Consider the following 14,243-nt stretch of genomic DNA (forward strand, 5'->3'; position numbering starts at 1 on the left):
CCCCCGTCAACTTGGTCACTCAAACGCCCCCTGGGAATGCAAAGAAGAAAAGCAAGCAAAAACAAAGTGTTGTGCGGGAACTACATAGGCCCCCACCAAGTAAACGTAGTAGGAAGTCAATGGGGGGGAGGGGAAAAGCTAAACAATTGCATCTAGACTTTGGCAAAAACAATACAAACTTATTTCAATCTGGGAGGATCACTGAGACTGTGCCTACTGCTTCTCCCTCCAAGTACCCCGGTTGCAATATAGCTGTTGTTAATAACGGCCCCGTGGACATCACACCTAGCATAAATCCCCCCATCTTATCCATAGAGAGTATAAAATCCCTACTTTGTTCCCTCTTGCAGCCTATTAGCGATAGCCTGAAAAAAGTGGAGATTAGGCTCACTCTACTAGAGACATCTCTTACTACCTTGAACACCCTAGTTAGTAAGCAATCCAAAAACATGGGACCTCATCTCCCTGTGGGTGATACTCCCAAAACAGGAATCCCACAGGGTGCTAATAAGGTTCCCTCTCAGAGCGTCTCCACTGTCCCCCCCTTGCAGCCACTAATGGCTATCCCAGTCCAGGCACCGCTTAGTAACTTAAACCATAGGCCTCCTCAACCAATAGACTACGCTCCTCAAAGTTTTCCGGTAGGGACCAACGGAGGCCAACAAGAATCCGGTAGCGCCCCTTTAAATTCCGCGAGCCGGCAAACTCCAAGACCACGGAGACCAGATCTGCCGCCAGAGGCTAATAGTCTAACGGTGGTCCTAGCAGGTGCCCCCCAGCTAAGATCAGGGGAAAATGAGGACTACCAATCTCTAAAGAAAAAGGTCATTAAGTGGCTAAATCTGAACCGACCCCTACCACCCCGTTTTAACAATGAGATCATCATGGTTAGAAGGGTCCCTTGGCTAGGGAAGACCAGAAAAACAATAATAGGGGACTGCATTTTGGTAAGCTTTAAGGATCCGGGCACTGTCTTGCACATCTGTGAGGGAACAAATAGATCACTGGATTCTACTATCCAGACCCTTCCAGTATCCTTCTTTTTCCCACCCAATCGCATGCACCACGTTCCATTACAGGATGAGTGGATAAGGGTGGAGCACAGACGTAGACACAAGGATTATGTACAACGCCCAAATACCCAAACGCAGGACGCACCCTATTTTTATTTCAACCGCTTTAATTGTTTGACTGACCTGGATGGGGTTGATTGACTTTCAGCTTATGCACCAATGACCCAAGATTGTGGCTTCTGTAGTCTCTCCAAGCCACCTGCCCCGATTATTGGCAAAATGCATGAGTCACTAAACAACTCAGTGCTCATGGATGATCTATCTGCCCGCAATGTTGTTAATGCCCTTGGAATTTTGAATGAGCCAACACTTGTGGAGAACGGCCCTAGTGGACTCTCCGAATCTTCGTTCCCTAGTGTTGGTAATGCGCTAGAATTCCCGATTGCATGTGAGTCTGGAACCATCTCCTCTAACCCGCCAGGTACGGCATCTAAAACTTCTAATCATCTGAGGCTGATTTGCTGGAACGTTGCCGGGTTGGCTAATAAACTGGCTGACCCGGACTGGGCAAATTATATTGAGTCGGGAGACATATGTATGTTCCAGGAAACTTGGGCCAGAAAGGATTATGGTCACCAAGGCTACATGTCATTCTTCATTCCAGCAAGGTGGGAAGGCAAAGGCCGTCCGTCAGGAGGGCTTACGACTTGGGTCGCATCTCATCTGGGCTGTGTGGCCATGCGCTTACCGGTTAACTCTGAAGACATCCTTGCGATTTCCCTTTCATGGCCCAACCAAGTTAAACTTGTGTTTATTAACATTTACTCTAGGCCAATGGGGATTGCTAAGGAATCACCGACCATAGATGAACTCTCTAACTTTATATCTGATTTACCGAGTGATTCATTCTATGTAGTGGGAGGGGACTTTAACTCTCATTTTGAGCCACTCTCTGGCCTTCTGGACGGGTTATCTTCGGACGAAGAGGCCAGATGGGCAGTGCCTTTAGTGGAAGCTCCGCCTCCGAAGGCTTGGACCCCACTAGCACTACAAATCACATCCCTTACCCTAAAATTCGGAATCAGAGCTTGCAATGGCCGAATGAAATCTGATATACCAAGCAAAACCACCTATAACAGACCGGGAAGAGAGTCCCGTCTAGATTATGTCTTGGCCCAAATAGTGAAGTGGCCGAAAATCCAGGATTTCAGGGTAACGGAAAGGACCGATAGCGATCATAACGCGCTTGAGCTTGACCTTGATCATCCTGGCCCCCAATCTCCCGCGAATAACGAGCAAGGGAATAACCCTGTGCTTCTCCTTGATAATAATAGGAGAAGGATTAGGTGGGAGCACTTGGCCACAAGCAAGAATAAACTCCCCACGCTTTATGATGGGTTAATTCCAATCTTAGAAACTGTGGGTTGTATGCACACTGAGGCTAACAATAAAGATTCCCAGGGCAAATTGTTTAAGGCCCATGAGGACCTGATAAAAGCTGCGGTACCTCATTATACTTGTAGCCCACAAACAATAAAAGGGAGACGTCAAGGCAAAACACAATGGTATAACCTAGCTTGCAGAAGGGCAAAAACAGAACTCCTTAGAACAATTAAGGAGGGTATAGGGGGGGACAGCATTAAAAAAAGTAGGCAAGCTTACAAGAAACTTATTGCCCACGCAAAGGTAGAATGGGAGGAAAACCAGTGGGAAAAACTCACCAAGGCCCTAGCGACCCAAAACTCTCGTTTGTTCTGGAGGATTGTGAACGGGGGGTCGGGGAATTTAAAATCGGCACTAGAGCCCAATATCGCCCCAGGGGTGTGGCAGGCTCACTTCCAGACCCTATACAGCTCTGAGCCGGGAGAATCTTTACCTCCTGTTGAGGTGGGCTGGCCGGACTATGCAGGGGACCCAATAACGTTGGGCGAGGTTACTGCTGCCATCTCAGGACTGGCTTCTGGAAAGGCGCCAGGACTGGATGGATTACCAGGCGATATGTTTAAACAGGAGCCCAGAGTTTGGGCACCTTACCTTACCGCCCTTTTTAATGGAGTTCTTGGAGGAATGGAAATCCCTAGTACTTGGCTGGGGGCAGAGGTGGTCCCCATCTTTAAAAAGGGCTCGCCTCTCCTCCCAGCCAACTACAGACCAATCAGCCTGATAGACGTGGCACAGAAGCTGTTTGGTAGGGTGTTGCTGAACAGGCTCCAGGATTGGATGGAGGAGGTGGGTGCCCTTAGTCCTTACCAGGCGGGATTCAGGAGGGGAGTATCCACAGTGGACCAGGTTTTTAGATTGAACTTGATCTATTGGAGGGCAGCAAAATTCGAGGGCGGTAGTCTATACACAATTTTCGTGGACCTACGGGCCGCCTTCGATTTGGTGCCCAGGGGGAAACTTTGGAGCGTCCTGGCGGGGATGGGTCTTCCCCCGGACATTCTATTGATCTTACAGAGGCTGCATCACAATAATTATGCCCGAGTGAGGTGCGGTCGCTCGGGGGAATTGACCGATAGATTCCCCGTTGGCCGGGGGGTAAGACAGGGTTGTGTGTTAGCACCGACCCTGTTTTGCCTCTTCGTCAACGGGGTAATCGCACATCTGAATGCCACTAAATATACTGACGCCCCGAAATTGAATGGCAGCAGGGTGCCCGCAATTATGTTTGCGGATGACACCCTGCTCCTATCTAAAACCCCAATGGGTATACGGAGGGTTCTCGACTCCTTTGTGGCCTTCTGCACTGACAGGGGGCTGGAAATTAATGCGGCAAAAACCAAATTCATGGTTTTGAACCCGAGACGAAAAATGCGACCAAATCCACAATTGGGAGCTGTACGGCTCGAGAGAGTGGCCACCTTTGAATATCTTGGTGTGACCCTCAACGAAACGATGACTTGGGGATCCCACCAGAGTAGGGCTAACCTTAAACTCACGCAATCTACTGGGGGTATCACCCGGATGATGACTGGTTCGTCTTACCGTCCATTGGGGGCACTAATCCAGATATACAAGGCCCAGGCTAGGGGAGCGATAATGTATGGGGCGGAAATATGGGGCCATACGCCTTGCGGGAGTCTCTCAATAACGGAAAATAAGTTCATAAGACAGATAACCGCCCTCCCCCCCAGCACCCCGCTCCTCCCCCTTAGGCTTGATTTGGGCCTACGACCGTTAGCAGATGAAATAAGTCTGAGACCCATAGCATTCTGGCGTAGGCTGTGGAGCAGTAATGATCTTGCAGAATATCGGGCGGAATTGGTCGAACTCTTGAACCACCCAAAAGTGCTCAATATCCCTTGGGTCAAAAACATTCAAGCCACTTGTATGGAAATAGGGCTCCCTGATTTATGGTTTGATCCAGCGAAAGCCGCATTAAAAATTTCCAAAAAGTCCCTGGCTAATGCATATCATGAACACAAAATAGCCAGGACCCAAGCCACTCAGGCACACGGGTCCTTATCCTTCGTGTTTTTACAAAGCAAGGATTCCTACAGGTTCGAGAAAGTATTAGATCCCATTTCCCCTGTACTGGCGCGGAAGCTGTTTCTCCAATGGAGATACAGCACATTGCCTTTTCGGTCCTTCACATGCACATGGTCAAAGGCTCCTACTACAAAGCAGTGCCCGGCTTGCGATGCTAAGGAGGAAACTGATTTGCATGTGGCTTTCTTCTGCCCAGCCTACAAGGCAGCACGAAAATACTGGCTTCTTCCGCTGATAAGGAATATGGGCTGCAGGGAATACGCACCAATGTATAGGATTTTGAAATGTGATGTCTCTGGTCCAACTGTCTACGCGCTAACAAAATTTCTTACTAATGTCTGGCATACACGCAACCGCATCCTAAAGGCGTTGGGTCCCTCTTAGTGACTGATATGTTTACTGTTTATCGTTGCTACTTTGATAACTGTTGTTTAATAACTTTTTATCCTAATGATGATTATTTATGTATTTTATGCTTATGTAAATATTTTATCTGTGCTTTTATGGTCAGTGACCGAAATAAAGCTATCAAAGTGAAGTATATGTGTTTAGTATGCATTAATAATTAATACAAATGATTATATTTTAATAACAATATTGTTAAATTAGTTTCTGAATGTATGAGAGCATAATACAATATTTTATAATTAAATATTAAATGTGTAGTATTCTATTTTTTCAATATTAACTTATAGGTATTAATAATTTTAACTAATAATAATTACATAAATGTAACACTTTTTCTTTTGGGATTTTATTTTAATTCCCTGCCTCTATTACTTTCCATTGGAGGGTGTTACGGTACCAGTGGTTGGCCATATGTGGTGCTGAACTTATAACAGTTTTTTTTCAGTAGTAACTTATGCTCGGACTTTGTGAATAAGCTAAAAGTAGTGTACTCAGAAGTGCATCTTACGCAATTTGTAAATTACCTTTACGATCAGACTCTTTATGTTGAGGCAAACCCACTTATATGACACGTATAATAATGGGATTGAATGACGCATGTTAGAGTCGGGGATCTCTGGTTGGCGCAAGGTTGCCCTTGTGTCAAGCAGGAACCCTCTCCTCTACGTCAGGGCGCAGGATAACCCCTCGCGAATGACCCTTGCTCACCCTCTAGGTGCGTGGCGTGAGCAGCCAAGGCGATTCCTCAGGCGTTGTTGGTTAAGCACTTACAATCGTACACACAGTAAATACATCAATCCCCCCAGAAACGGACACCAGACTTGGATATATATAAAAATACGATTCTTTATGTAAAAATAAGGTATATATGTCTCAACAGACTTATCACAAGACCAATAACGTTTTCGCTAGGCCACCAGGTTATACAGCAGGCAAATGTTCTTGGTTCGTAGTTTCTTTACTCGTAGTTCCAGTACTCACAGAGATCGGTTCCTGCGAACGGGGAAATAAGGCGTTGCGGGCCCCGAGCCCGATACTGGACTCCTTTCGTGATTAGGAGAGTCGGCACAGGTCGGTGCGACTCTCAGCTTGGGAAGTGTTCTTGGGTCCTCAATCAGCAGGTGTGGGCACGTAGGCAGGCGCGGCCAGCGACCCTTTAGCACGGCGGTGCAGGAGGGTCTCCACAGCGGGGGCGGCGCGGCCTGAGATGTCCGGGGATAGCGAAGCGGGGTCGCAGGGCACGGTCAGTGCAGCTGGATGACCCGGCGTAGATCACAGTCGTCGGACGGCTTCCGGCAGGAGGGGTGATAGCGCGTTCAGCGCACTCCAATGGCAGGCGGTGACAGGGATGCAGGCGGCCTGGCCCGGGAACAGAGAGCGGCTCCGGACGGAGCGGGGCTCTCACGGGTTTGAGGCAGGCGAGCTTCTGGGTGTCACGGCCCTAGGAGGGGCGATGAGGGGCGCAGTCTCTTTTCCAGCGGGATGCACACACGGCTCGAATTGGAGGACGAGCAAGAAGCACAAAGAACCCACTGTTCCTGGGGTTCAGTTCAGGGGGCAAGCTCAGATCAAGCCCTTGGAGAATGTTCAAGCACAAAGTAGCAAAGTCTTTTCAGTAAGTCTCTTCCTCTCCTCTCTCAGCAAGGCAAGCAGCAGGCCAGCTCCTCCGGCGTCTTCTTCTCCTTCTAGTCGGGCAGAGGTTCTTTGTGGTAAACAGGATTCTGATTCTTAGGAGCCAGGCTCCTACTTTTATACCATGATTCTTTTGTTCTTTAGCGCCAGGGGGCCTAGGCCTGGCTCAGTCCAGTTCTGGAGCACTTTGTTATTGTGACTCTGCTCTTTCCTTTCAGCAGCAGGGCAGAGACATCAGCCGCCCCACAGGGGGTGGCGCCGGCTTTGTGGTGGCAGAGCACAGGTCTATTCAAGAGTCAAGGTGTACTCCTCCCACCCATCCAGGTGTAATCTCTCTACCCACCACCTGGCAGCCAACCTGTCTCTGGGGATTCCCCAACCCTGCTCCTTACTGTTGCCAGGCAGAACACATACACACAGCAGAGGCGGACTGAGATGGTCAGGTCAGTAAATACTAACTTTCTAAAAGTAGTATTTACAAACCCAGGATATTAAAATAAACTTGACTACAAGAAGTATTTTATTATTCTGAGTTCAGGCATACTAAACTTGACACTTCTACCATGCTCTCTGAGTCCACTGGGGTCACAGCGTTGGCGTGATCCCGGCAGCCCATTCTGGCCTATGGAGAGCAGGTAGCCTTCAATAGTGAAAAACGACAAGGGCTGTAATTCACTACTAAGACATGCCCCAAACATCAGGGCATGTCCTACCTTATGCCTACAATGCACCCTGCCCTCGGGCCTACCAGAGGGGTGGCTAATATGTAGGTAAGGGAAGGTTTAGGGACTGGCAAGTGGGGGCACTTGCGCAGTCAGCGCGACGGTCCCGGACCGCGCACAGGGTCTGCGTTGGCAGGCCCTAGACACACTTTACAAGGCCGCTTCTGTGGGTGGCGCAACCAGCGCTGCAAGCCCACCAGCGGCATTGGCATTCACGAGCCCTGGCACCCCTGGTGCACTTTACTGGGGACTGACAGTGAATCCAATAAACCAATCATGGACATCAATTACAGGTACACTTTACCTAGGGAGCACTTGCACTGCGGCACGGATTAGCCGTGGCGCAGTGCCCTGAGCGGACAACACCAGCAAAACAATCGAGGCACACCATCAAAAAGTGGAAGGGAAACTCACGCCAAGGTGCCAGGTCTAACACGTGTCCCCTCCAGCTGAAATGTGGGGAGAACTACCCTTGCCCAGGGGGTTCCTCGTCACTAAGGCGGAAATACCTGGACAGACCGTCAGCGTTGGCGTGATCTGTACCAGGACGGTGTTCCACCGTAAAGTCCATACCCTGTAGGGAGATGGACCACCTCAACAGCTTCGGGTTTTCACCCCTCATTTGCATCAACCATCTGAGGGGCCTGTGGTCCGTCTGAACCCGGAAGTGAGACCCAAACAAGTAGGGTCTTAGCTTCTTCAGCGCCCAGACCACAGCAAATGCTTCTCGCTCAATTGCACTCCACCTACTTTCCCGTGGAAGTAACCTCCTACTGATGAAGGCTACGGGTTGGTCCCAGCCCTCCTCAGTCATCTGTGAGAGAACAGCCCCTACACCATGCTCTGAAGCGTCTGTCTGGACTAGGAATTCCTTGGAGAAGTCAGGGGCCAAGAGCACGGGCGCCGTGCACATGGCAGTCTTCAGGGTGTCGAAAGCTTTCTGACAGGTGTCAGTCCAAATCACGTTCCGGGGCTGCTTCTTCGAAGTCAGCTCTGTCAAGGGGGCAACGATCGTTCCATAGCCCTTGACAAACCTCCTGTAGTACCCAGTGAGCCCCAGGAAGGCCCTCACTGCGGTCTGCGTCTTGGGGGGTTCCCAAGCCAGGATGGTTTCAATTTTGGGTTGCAAGGGTGCCACCTTGCCACTCCCCACTTGGTGTCCCAAGTACACCACGGAACCCTGCCCGATCTGGCACTTGCTTGCCTTGATCGTGAGGCCTGCTCGGCGCAGCGCCATCAACACTTCCCAGAGGTGGCGCAGGTGTTCAGGCCAGGTGGCACTGAACACTGCGATGTCATCCAGGTAGGCGGCACTGAACGCATCCAGCCCAACCAGTACCTGGTTGACCAACCTCTGAAAGGTGGCAGGGGCATTCTTCATCCCAAATGGCATGACTCGGAACTGGAAGTGCCCATCTGGTGTAGAGAATGCGGACCTCTCTTTGGCCCCATCGGTCAAGGCGATCTGCCAGTACCCAGACGTTAAATCAAACGTACTGAGGAACCGGGCAGCTCCCAGCCGATCAATGAGCTCGTCAGCTCTGGGGATGGGGTGCGCGTCAGTCTTCGTGACTGAATTGAGTCCTCTGTAGTCCACACAGAACCGGAGTTCAGGTGTGGCTCCCGGGACCAAGACCACGGGGCTGGACCAAGGACTGCTGGAGGACTCAACCACCCCTAGCGCAAGCATTTTGGAGACCTCCTCCTTGATGCAAGCTCTGACCCTGTCAGTTACCCTGTAAGCCTTGTGCTTCACAGGTAAGCTGTCTCCTGTGTCCACATCATGGACGCCCCAATCTGTGACACCAGGAACCAGGGAGAATCGGTCGGAAAACTGTCCCAGCAGGTGGCGGCAGTCTTCCTGTTGTTCGGGCGTCAGGGTGGGTGAGAGGTTAACTCCATCCACTGACCCATCTTTCTCAGAGGCCACTAAGAGGTCAGGAAGAGGCTCGGTCTCCTCTTCCATTCCATCATCAGTGGCCAGCAGCATGCCCACTTCGGTCCTCTCTAAGTGGGGCTTAAGGCGGTTAACATGTAGGACCCTCAAAGGGTTCCTGGGAGTCTGCATGTCCACCAAGTAGGTGATAGGACTTTTGCGCTCCACAACCTCAAATGGACCTGTCCACTTATCCTGAAGTGCACACGGCTCCACTGGGGCCAAGACCCACACCTTTTGTCCAGGTTGAAGCTCTACCAGAGTGGCATTCCGGTCGTACCACCGCTTCATCTCCTCCTGGCTGGCTTCCAGATTTGCCTCAGCAAGTTGCCTGAAACGCCGAGTCTGGTTTCGGAAGGCCAGCATGTAACTATATACATTCTGGGGAGGTTTCCTGGGAGATTGCTCCCAGCCTTCCTTTACCAAACTCAGAGGTCCTCTTACCGGGTGACCATACAGAAGCTCAAAGGGGCTGAACCCTAGAGACTTCTGCGGCACCTCTCGGTAAGCGAAGAGCAGGCATGGCAAGAGGACGTCCCACTTACGCCTCATCGGACCGTCCAGGCCCATGATCATGCCTTTGAGGGTTCGGTTGAATCTCTCAACCAACCCATTTCCTTGGGGATGGTAAGGAGTGGTGAACTTGTACGTTACCCCACACTCCTTCCACAGGGATTTCATATATGTGGATATGAAATTGGTCCCCCTGTCGCTCACCACCTCTAGAGGGAATCCCACTCGGGAGAAAATTCCCATCAGTGCTCGTCCCACCACGGGGGCCGTCACTGTCCTCAGAGGGATGGCTTCAGGGTACCGGGTGGCATGGTCCACCAAGACCAGGATGAACCTGTTGCCCAGGGCTGTCTTGGGGTCCAGAGGCCCCACAATATCAATACCCACTCGTTGGAATGGCGTACCGACCACAGGGAAAGGTTGCAGAGGAGCCTTGTGCTTCCCTCCGCTCTTACCACTTGCCTGGCAAGTCTGACAGGTTCTGCAGTAGGAATCTGAATTCTTATGCATTTGGGGCCAGTAAAAGTGGGTGACAAGCCTGTCATAGGTCTTGTCCATCCCCAAATGTCCTGCTAACGGCACATCATGAGCCAGCCCCAGTAGGAAGGTTCTGAACTTCTGGGGTACCACCAGCACACGGGCTGACCCAGGTTCAGCAGCCTTAGGCTCGGAATACAGGAGGTCACTCTCCCAGTACACGTAGTGTGTTTTGGCCTGAACACCATTGGCCTGGTCTGCAGCCTGCTGCCGCATACCCACGAGAGAAGGGCATTCTTTCTGCTCCCTGCAGAATTCCTCCCTGGAGGGACCTCCTTCTTGCTGCCAATGGGTCAGCTCAGGCAGATCTCCCAGTTCGGCAATCTGTTCCCCGGTAGGCTCCAGAGCATCCCCCTCAGGGTCTACTTCCTCCTGGGCCGTGGGAACTTCGGGGGCCGGTTTCCCGCGCCTCCTGCGCCTTCTCCCTAAGGCCGGTTCCTGGACCTCTCCCTCAGGCTCCAGGACCCTCTCAACACCCCTACTGGCTGCCATGGACCGGGTGGTCACGCACGCCCAGTCGGGCAGACCCACCATCCTCAGATGCGTGGTCTTCTCCACCTTTTCCCAAGGGGAACTCTCCAGGTCGTTCCCTAGCAGACAGTCTACAGGCATGTCAGTTCTCACAGCGACTTGTAGAGTACCAGAGACCTCCCCCCACTCAAAGGGAACTTGAGCCATTGGACAACGACTCTCTACGTTGTCAGCATTGACAACCCTACAGTAGGCATTGGGTACAATTTGCTCTTGAGACACCAGGTGTTGCCTCACCGAGGTCACGCTGGCTCCTGTATCTCTAAGAGCCTCAACCTTCTTTCCATTAATGGTCACCACCTGCCCATATTTCTTAGTGTTAGAGGGCAGGTAGGTTACAGGGACCATCTCACTGTCTCCTAGCGAGACTAGGGTCATCTGCCCGGGACCCCCACCCTCCTGGACTGCTACTTCCTCTCCAAAGTTAACACTAGCTACTTGCCGGGGTGGAGCACCAGTGGGTGCGGTCTTACCAAACAGGCGACACTTAGGATCAGAGGCAATGTGACCCGGGTCACCACACTTATAACAATTGAAGGGCCCCTTTGGAACAGGTCTACCTGTCGGGGCCCCGTTCTGCTGCGGGGGTGGGGGAGGCTGAGAACCCTTCTGCTGGTTCCCTTGGGAATTACTTTGGGGGCCTTTTTGGAACCCCTTCTGTTTACCCTTGTCCCCCCCACTCTTCTGCTGGGGACCCTGCCCACCTTTGGCGGAGTCTCCCACTTGACCCTTGTGGACCCTGGTGCTGAGCCAGCGGTCCGCCTCCTCAGCAAGCTTCCTCGGGTTGGACAGCTTGCTATCAATCAGGTGCTGGCGTAGCTCAGGAAAACATTGACTGGACAAGTGCTCCCATGCAATTAAATCAAGCAGCCCTTGATAATCATTCACTTTGCTACCCTTCACCCAACCATCCAGCGCTCTGCAGAAAAAGGTCACATATTCCACATACGTACTCTCAGGGATCTTCTTGGTCTCCCTGAACCTCTGTCGATATAGCTCCGGAGTTAACCCATACCTGGTCATTAAAGCTTCCTTCATATGGGGGTATGAGGTTTGGAGATCTAAGGGTAAATCTAACAGGGTGTCACGCCCTTCAGCAAGGAACCTTCCCCACAACCCCGCTCCCCAGTCTTTCTCAGGGACCCGGTGTGAGGACATGGCCACCTCGTAGGCTCTAAACCACTGCCCTATGTCATCCTTTCTAAAATACTCCTTTACTACATCTTTGGGGATGTACACCTTGGACTCTACCTGCGCTGGTGGAGTGCTGCCACCAGAAGGAGTGGTGTCCAAACTTTTCGCCTTCAGCTCCAACTCCTTCAATCTGATATCATGATCCATTTGGCGTTGTTGTGCCTCCAGGGCCAACTTCTGCTTTTCCATTTCCATTTGTCCTGCCAACTTTGCCATCTCCATTGCATGCGCCCTGTCTGCTGCCCTGTCTGCCAGCTCCTCTGGCGACCGGACTCTGCTGGGCTCCTCAAGATTGTCGGGTGGAACGATGTCCCCCGCATTCCGTGGGTCTCGTGACTCCTTCCAGGCTCTCAGCGCCTTGAGGTACTGGTTCTTCTTCCTGAATCCAGCATGGGGAACTCTGAATTTTACACTGTAGCCTTTCAATTGCTCCGTTGTGTAACCTTCCAGTCTCTCCCAATCCACCTCATCGATTCCAGAAATCACAGAGAGCGCTCTTCCAGCAGAGAGTGAGCCAGGCATGGTTGCAGTAATGGCAGATGTCTCAACAAAGTTCCAAAAATGAAAACCTGTGGTTGCGTTATTTGGTCTGCTCTCACTATCTGGTGATTAATAATTCACTGTATGCAGATTATAAGTGCAAATCCGAAATCCCACCCGCTGCCAACAATGTTAGAGTCGGGGATCTCTGGTTGGCGCAAGGTTGCCCTTGTGTCAAGCAGGAACCCTCTCCTCTACGTCAGGGCGCAGGATAACCCCTCGCGAATGACCCTTGCTCACCCTCTAGGTGCGTGGCGTGAGCAGCCAAGGCGATTCCTCAGGCGTTGTTGGTTAAGCACTTACAATCGTACACACAGTAAATACATCAATCCCCCCAGAAACGGACACCAGACTTGGATATATATAAAAATACGATTCTTTATGTAAAAATAAGGTATATATGTCTCAACAGACTTATCACAAGACCAATAACGTTTTCGCTAGGCCACCAGGTTATACAGCAGGCAAATGTTCTTGGTTCGTAGTTTCTTTACTCGTAGTTCCAGTACTCACAGAGATCGGTTCCTGCGAACGGGGAAATAAGGCGTTGCGGGCCCCGAGCCCGATACTGGACTCCTTTCGTGATTAGGAGAGTCGGCACAGGTCGGTGCGACTCTCAGCTTGGGAAGTGTTCTTGGGTCCTCAATCAGCAGGTGTGGGCACGTAGGCAGGCGCGGCCAGCGACCCTTTAGCACGGCGGTGCAGGAGGGTCTCCACAGCGGGGGCGGCGCGGCCTGAGATGTCCGGGGATAGCGAAGCGGGGTCGCAGGGCACGGTCAGTGCAGCTGGATGACCCGGCGTAGATCACAGTCGTCGGACGGCTTCCGGCAGGAGGGGTGATAGCGCGTTCAGCGCACTCCAATGGCAGGCGGTGACAGGGATGCAGGCGGCCTGGCCCGGGAACAGAGAGCGGCTCCGGACGGAGCGGGGCTCTCACGGGTTTGAGGCAGGCGAGCTTCTGGGTGTCACGGCCCTAGGAGGGGCGATGAGGGGCGCAGTCTCTTTTCCAGCGGGATGCACACACGGCTCGAATTGGAGGACGAGCAAGAAGCACAAAGAACCCACTGTTCCTGGGGTTCAGTTCAGGGGGCAAGCTCAGATCAAGCCCTTGGAGAATGTTCAAGCACAAAGTAGCAAAGTCTTTTCAGTAAGTCTCTTCCTCTCCTCTCTCAGCAAGGCAAGCAGCAGGCCAGCTCCTCCGGCGTCTTCTTCTCCTTCTAGTCGGGCAGAGGTTCTTTGTGGTAAACAGGATTCTGATTCTTAGGAGCCAGGCTCCTACTTTTATACCATGATTCTTTTGTTCTTTAGCGCCAGGGGGCCTAGGCCTGGCTCAGTCCAGTTCTGGAGCACTTTGTTATTGTGACTCTGCTCTTTCCTTTCAGCAGCAGGGCAGAGACATCAGCCGCCCCACAGGGGGTGGCGCCGGCTTTGTGGTGGCAGAGCACAGGTCTATTCAAGAGTCAAGGTGTACTCCTCCCACCCATCCAGGTGTAATCTCTCTACCCACCACCTGGCAGCCAACCTGTCTCTGGGGATTCCCCAACCCTGCTCCTTACTGTTGCCAGGCAGAACACATACACACAGCAGAGGCGGACTGAGATGGTCAGGTCAGTAAATACTAACTTTCTAAAAGTAGTATTTACAAACCCAGGATATTAAAATAAACTTGACTACAAGAAGTATTTTATTATTCTGAGTTCAGGCATACTAAACTTGACACTTCTACCA

General features: G+C 51.6%; 1 protein-coding gene across 1 annotated transcript in view; it reads right to left on the minus strand.

Annotated features, from left to right (window-relative positions):
* LOC146812225 (protein-glutamine gamma-glutamyltransferase E-like) overlaps positions 1–14,243 on the minus strand; it is a 261,472-nt gene that overhangs the window by 208,289 nt on the left and 38,940 nt on the right. The gene's annotated exons all lie outside the window — the stretch shown is intronic.

Source organism: Triturus cristatus, chromosome 7, assembly GCF_964204655.1.
Source record: "Triturus cristatus chromosome 7, aTriCri1.1, whole genome shotgun sequence".
Taxonomy (NCBI): Eukaryota; Metazoa; Chordata; class Amphibia; order Caudata; family Salamandridae; genus Triturus; species Triturus cristatus.